Genomic DNA, 7,387 nt, shown 5'->3' on the forward strand with positions numbered 1-7,387 from the left:
AATATAAAGGCACAAGGCACATCTTCCCTCTGACACCACGCACCCACCCACCTGCTTACGGCGCTCTGCTCGGCTCTTCCGTCGCTCTTTCGTGCCATGTTGTCCCTCTGCATCTGAAATCAAGGTATTCAACAAGTCACCCAAATGCTCATCAACAGCTTGACCATTCCACAGGTCTGCTTTCTATTCAGGAATCCCACCCGACACTCTAATTGAGTCCCTAAAACACTGGGGAAGGGACTGCCAGCTCCCCCGCCCACAGCTACTGCATCCCAGATGACCACACAACCTTTGCCTACACAATTTGATCTGTCAACAGATTAACCCTGGACTCCTAGAGCTCACTCCACCCGCCCCTGACTCCACACCGCCGGGCAGAGAAGCTCCGAGCCAAACGTGCACGTGCGCAGACAAACACGCCACGGAACGCTATGGACGACACGACCGCAACGGCACCGAAAACGCTCCGCAACGACAGCGACCCGAAACCAGAGACGGCATCAATCAAAATGCCCTGCAGGGAGGCAGTGATGAGGCAAGGAGCCTCTTCTGCAACCCCAGAAAAAGGAGCTGAAGATCATGGCCCCTTATGAGACGGCAGCACTGGCGCACACACGCAGAGACGGCGGCACTGGCGCACACACACACACGCAGAGGAGACGGCGGCACTGGCGCACACACACGCAGAGGAGACGGCGGCACTGGCGCACACACACACACGCAGAGGAGACGGCGGCACTGGCGCACACACACACACGCAGAGGAGACGGCGGCACTGGCACACACACACGCAGAGGAGACGGCGGCACTGGCGCACACACACGCAGAGGAGACGGCGGCACTGGCGCACACACACGCAGAGGAGACGGCGGCACTGGCGCACACACACGCAGAGGAGACGGCGGCACTGGCGCACACACACGCAGAGGAGACGGCGGCACGACCTAAGAACTTCTTCCCAGCATCTTGAAGTGCCAGTCCCTGGGACTGCAGAGGTAGAGAGCAGAGCTGCTGATGCAGCCCCGAATGACACCATAAGTCACAGCTGACCAGGAACGTCCAAAATGCAAGAACAGTCCACGCTTTTGGCTGATGATACAAGAATCCAGCACCCGATTGGCACTACGCCAATTAATACCGGCATTCCGGATCCCGGGATGGCACCTGAGAGGCCCGTTGGGCCCCCGGAGCGCAGCGAGACCCCGGGATCGTCTGACAGGCGCAAGGCAGGCTTCCCGAGCTAAACGACAACGCAGACGCAGGCTGGAGCTGCCCTGGCCGGCACGTGCTGGCGTCGCACTGTAAAGTTCCCTGGGCCCTTTACCCACCCAAAGGGGACTTTTCCTGGACAGCCCTTTCCCTCATCAAAACTTTACCCCCATCCCTGCGATTCCCGGCCCCTTCCCGGCCCCCGTGCCTCCACTTATCTTTCAGAGGGCCGAGGGACCGAATCCACCTTCCACAGAGCAAACGCCACGTGCGCTAACGGAGATGTTCCTGCATCGCCGGGGTCCTCTTCAACATCTACGGTAACACGAGAAAACACACGCTCACCAAGCCGTGCCAGCACAAGGTATCACGGGGTAAACGCCGACTCCTCCCGCAACACCCACGTACTCCTAAGTTCCTCGGCGTTCCGTTCGGCGCGTCGTGTCACGGGTGCGGTCACAAACCCTCATCGCTCGTAACGCCTAAGACAGCGAGAAACAACAGAACTGTAGGGCTTGGAGCGAGTCCCCAGCCCCACGCTCCTCCTCGCCCATACCCCGGCTCACCAGAAACGCTCCTCCGAGTCTAAAGGGCCCAAAAGGAGCCTGCAAAACAAGAAGGAAACGCTGAACCGAGTCACCGGGCGACACCGGGCTCCTCGACACCCGCCGCCGCCTCACCTTCTCGGCTGCTGACCGGCGTGCGGCTTCGCCCCTCCGAGCCGGTCCGCGGCACCTGCGAAAACAAAGGCACCCGCTCGGACGCTACCTGAAAACAGCCTGCCCGCAGACAATTCCATCTCCCGCTCCTTTACCTTGGCCGCTCGCCCACCTGCCCACCCTTGCTTTTGACTGCAACGCCCTTGACCACAGAGGTTCAGCTGCCGCCTGTAAAACACAACCCAAGGACGCTCACACCTGCACTGGCAACACAAGACCTGAAACGAGCTGCTGCTCTGGCCAAACACTCGTTCCTCACCTTGCCCGCGGAGCTGCGGTGCCGATACCCAGCTTTCCTCTTCGCTTCGCACCTGTAAAACAGACAAACAACCAAACTTAGATAAAGACAGAGGGCACATCTTCCCTCTGACACCACGCACCGACCCACCTGCTTACGGCGCTCTGCTCGGCTCTTCCCTCGCTCTTTCATGCCAGGTTGTCCCTCTGCATCTGAAATCAAGGTATTCAACAAGTCACCCAGACGCTCATCAACAGCTTGACCATTGCACAGGTCTGCTTTCTATTCAGGAATCCCACCCGACACTCTAATTGAGTCCCTAAAACACTGGGGAAGGGACTGCCAGCTCCCCTGCCCACAGCTACTGCATCCCAGATGACCGCACAACCTTTGCCTACACAATTTGATCTGTCAACAGATTAACCCTGGACTCCTAGAGCTCAGTCCACCCGCCCCTGACTCCACACCGCCGGGCAGAGCAGCTCCGAGCCGAACGTGCACGTGCGCAGACAAACGCGCCACGGAACGCTATGGACGACACGACCGCAACGGCACGGAAAACGCTCCGCAACGACAGTGACCCAAAACCAGAGACTGCATCAATCCAAACGCCCTGCAGGGAGGCAGTGATGAGGCAAGGAGCCTCTTCTGCAGCCACAGAACGCTATGGACGACACGACCGCAACGGCACCGAAAACGCTCCACAACGACAGTGACCCAAAACCAGAGAGGGCACCAATCCAAATGCCCTGCAGGGAGGCAGTGATGAGGCAAGGAGCCTCTTCTGCAGCCCCAGAAAAAGGAGCTGAACATCACAGCCCCTTACGAGACGGCGGCACTGGCGCACACACACGCAGAGGAGACGGCGGCACGACCTAAGAACTTCAAGATGCTGGGAAGAAGTGCCAGTCCCTTAGACTGGAGGGGTACAGAGCAGAGCTGCCGATGCAGCCCAGAACTACACCATAAAACACAACTGAGCAGAAACATCCAAAATGCAAAAACCATCCACGCTTTCAGCTGCTGATACAAGAAAACCAGGACCCGACTGGCGCTACGCCAATTGGCTCCGGCGTTCCGGATCCCGGGATGGCGCCCGGGATCCCTGTCGGGTCCGTCAAGCGCGACGAGACCCCGGGACCGTCTGACAGGCACGATGCAAGCCTCCCGACCTGCAACACAACACTGACACGAGGCTGGAGCTGCCCTGCCCGGGACACGCTGGCATCGCACTGTGAAGTTCCCTGGACCCTTCACCTGCCCAAAAGGGACTGTTCCTGGATCACCCTTGCCCCAAAGAGAACTTTACCCCCCTCCCTGCAGTTCCCAACCCCTTCCCAGCCCCCCAGCCTCCACTTGTCTTTCAGAGGGCCAAGAGACTGAATCCATCTTCAACAGAGGAAAACACCACATGTGCCGATGGAGATCTTCCTGCATCGCCGGGTTCCTCCTCAACATCTGCAATAACACAAGAAAACACGCGCTCACTAAGCAGAGCCAGCACACAATATAAAGGCACAAGGCACATCTTCCCTCTGACACCACGCACCCACCCACCTGCTTACGGCGCTCTGCTCGGCTCTTCCCTTGCTCTTTCGTGCCAGGTTGTCCCTCTGCATCTGAAATCAAGGTATTCAACAAGTCACCCAGACGCTCATCAACAGCTTGACCATTCCACAGGTTTGCTTTCTATTCAGGAATCCCACCCGACACTCTAATTGAGTCCCTAAAACACTGGGGAAGGGACTGCCAGCTCCCCTGCCACAGCTACTGCATCCCAGATGACCACACAACCTTTGCCTACACAATTGAATCTGTCAACAGATTAACCCTGGACTCCTAGAGCTCACTCCACCCGCCCCTGACTCCACACCGCCGGGCAGAGCAGCTCCGAGCCGAACGTGCACGTGCGCAGACAAACGCGTCACAGAACGCTATGGACGACACGACCGCAATGGCACCGAAAACGCTCCGCAACAACAGTGACCCGAAACCAGAGACGGCATCAATCCAAATGCCCTGCAGGGAGGCAGTGATGAGGCAAGGAGCCTCTTCTGCAACCCCAGAAAAAGGAGCTGAAGATCATGGCCCCTTATGAGACGGCGGCACTGGCGCACACACGCAGAGACGGCGGCACTGGCGCACACACACACACGCAGAGGAGACGGCGGCACTGGCGCACACACACACACGCAGAGGAGACGGCGGCACTGGCGCACACACACACACGCAGAGGAGACGGCGGCACTGGCGCACACACACACACGCAGAGGAGACGGCGGCACTGGCGCACACACACGCAGAGGAGACGGCGGCACTGGCGCACACACACGCAGAGAAAGACGGCGGCACTGGCGCACACACACGCAGAGGAGACGGCGGCACTGGCGCACACACACGCAGAGGAGACGGCGGCACTGGCGCACACACACGCAGAGGAGACGGCGGCACGACCTAAGAACTTCTTCCCAGCATCCTGAAGTGCCAGTCCCTGGGACTGGAGAGGTAGAGAGCAGAGCTGCTGATGCAGCCCCGAATGACACCATAAGTCACAGCTGACCAGGAACGTCCAAAATGCAAGAACAGTCCACGCTTTTGGCTGATGATACAAGAATCCAGCACCCGATTGGCACTACGCCAATTAACACCAGCATTCCGGATCCCGGGATGGCACCTGAGAGGCCCGTTGGGCCCCGGAGCCCAGCGAGACCCCGGGATCGTCTGACAGACGCAAGGCAGGCTTCCCGAGCTACACGACAACGCAGACGCAGGCTGGAGCTGCCCTGCCCGGCACGTGCTGGTATCGCGCTGTAAAGTTCCCTGGGCCCTTTACCCACCCAAAGGGGACTTTTCCTGGACAGCCCTTTCCCTCATCAAAACTTTACCCCCATCCCTGCGATTCCCGGCCCCTTCCCGGCCCCCGTGCCTCCACTTATCTTTCAGAGGGCCGAGGGACCGAATCCACCTTCCACAGAGCAAACGCCACGTGCGCTAACGGAGATGTTCCTGCATTGCCGGGGTCCTCTTCAACATCTACGGTAACACGAGAAAACACACGCTCACCAAGCCGTGCCAGCATACGGTATCGCGGGGTAAACGCCGACTCCTCCCGCAACACCCACCTACTCCTAAGTTCCTCGGCGTTCCGTTCGGCGCGTTGTGTCACAGGTGCGGTCACAAACCCTCATCGCTCGTAACGCCTAAGACAGCGAGAAACAACAGAACTGTAGGGCTTGGAGCGAGTCCCCAGCCCCACGCTCCTCCTCGCCCATACCCCGGCTCACCAGAAACGCTCCTCCGAGTCTAAAGGGCCCAAAAGGAGCCTGCAAAACAAGAAGGAAACGCTGAACCGAGTCACCGGGCAACACCGGGCTCCTCGACACCCGCCGCCGCCTCACCTTCTCGGCTGCTGGCCGGCGTGCGGCTTCGCCCCTCCGAGCCGGTCCGCGGCACCTGCGAAAACAAAGGCACCCGCTTGGACGCTACCTGAAAACAGCCTGCCCACAGACAATTCCATCTCCCGCTCCTTTACCTTGGCCGCTCGCCCACCTGCCTGCCCACCCTTGCTTTTGACTGCAACGCCCTTGACCACAGAGGTTCAGCTGCCGCCTGTAAAACACAACCCAAGGACGCTCACACCTGCACTGGCAACACAAGACCTGAAACGAGCTGCTGCTTTGGCCAAACACTCGTTCCTCACCTTGCTCGAGGAGCTGCGGTGCCGATACCCAGCTTTCCTCTTCGCTTCGCACCTGTAAAACAGACAAACAACCAAACTTAGATAAAGATAGAGGGCACATCTTCACTCTGACACCACGCACCGACCCACCTGCTTACGGCGCTCTGCTCGGCTCTTCCCTCGCTCTTTCGTGCCAGGTTGTCCCTCTGCATCTAAAATCAAGGTATTCAACAAGTCACCCAGACGCTCATCAACAGCTTGACCATTGCACAGGTCTGCTTTCTATTCAGGAATCCCACCCGACAGTCTAATTGAGTCCCTAAAACACTGGGGAAGGGACTGCCAGCTCCCCTGCCACAGCTACTGCATCCCAGATGACCACACAACCTTTGCCTACACAATTTGATCTGTCAACAGATTAACCCTGGACTCCTAGAGCTCACTCCACCCGCCCCTGACTCCACACCGCCGGGCAGAGCAGCTCCGAGCCGAACGTGCACGTGCGCAGACAAACGCGCCACAGAACGCTATGGACGACACGACCGCAACGGCACGGAAAACGCTCCGCAACGACAGTGACCCAAAACCAGAGAGGGCACCAATCCAAATGCCCTGCAGGGAGGCAGTGATGAGGCAAGGAGCCTCTTCTGCAGCCACAGAACGCTATGGACGACACGACCGCAACGGCACCGAAAACGCTCCACAACGACAGTGACCCGAAACCAGAGAGGGCACCAATCCAAATGCCCTGCAGGGAGGCAGTGATGAGGCAAGGAGCCTCTTCTGCAGCCCCAGAAAAAGGAGCTGAACATCACAGCCCCTTACGAGACGGCGGCACTGGCGCGCACACACGCAGAGGAGACGGCGGCACTGGCGCACACACACGCAGAGGAGATGGCGGCACGACCTAAGAACTTCAAGATGCTGGGAAGAAGTGCCAGTCCCTTAGACTGGAGGGGTACAGAGCAGAGCTGCCGATGCAGCCCAGAACTACACCATAAAACACAACTGAGCAGAAACATCCAAAATGCAAAAACCATCCACGCTTTCAGCTGCTGATACAAGAAAACCAGGACCCGACTGGCGCTACGCCAATTGGCTCCGGCGTTCTGGATCCCGGGATGGCGCCCGGGATCCCTGTCGGGTCCGTCAAGCGCGACGAGACCCCGGGATCCTCTGACAGGCACAATGCAAGCCTCCCGACCTGCAACACAACACTGACACGAGGCTGGAGCTGCCCTGCCCGGGACACGCTGGCATCGCACTGTGAAGTTCCCTGAACCCTTCACCTGCCCAAAAGGGACTGTTCCTGGATCACCCTTGCCCCAAAGAGAACTTTACCCCCCTCCCCGCAGTTCCCAGCCCCTTCCCAGCCCCCCAGCCTCCACTTATCTTTCAGAGGGCCAAGAGACTGAATCCATCTTCAACAGAGGAAAACACCACATGTGCCGATGGAGATCTTCCTGCATCGCCGGGTTCCTCCTCAACATCTGCAATAACACAAGAAAACACACGCTCACTAAGCAGAGCCAGCACACAATA

The 7,387-nt window shown here is 58.8% G+C and overlaps 1 long non-coding RNA gene across 1 annotated transcript; it reads right to left on the reverse strand.

Moving 5' to 3' along the window:
* Positions 1–5,563: 5,563 nt before the first annotated feature.
* LOC139825499 (uncharacterized) lies at positions 5,564–5,911 on the reverse strand. Its single transcript, XR_011735575.1, has 3 exons — positions 5,867–5,911; positions 5,699–5,775; positions 5,564–5,619 (listed from the first exon to the last, which is right to left on the reverse strand). It is a non-coding gene; the product is annotated as an uncharacterized lncRNA (long non-coding RNA).
* Between the last annotated feature and the right edge of the window lie 1,476 nt (positions 5,912–7,387).

This window comes from Patagioenas fasciata, chromosome 23 (assembly GCF_037038585.1).
Source record: "Patagioenas fasciata isolate bPatFas1 chromosome 23, bPatFas1.hap1, whole genome shotgun sequence".
NCBI classification, from domain to species: domain Eukaryota; kingdom Metazoa; phylum Chordata; class Aves; order Columbiformes; family Columbidae; genus Patagioenas; species Patagioenas fasciata.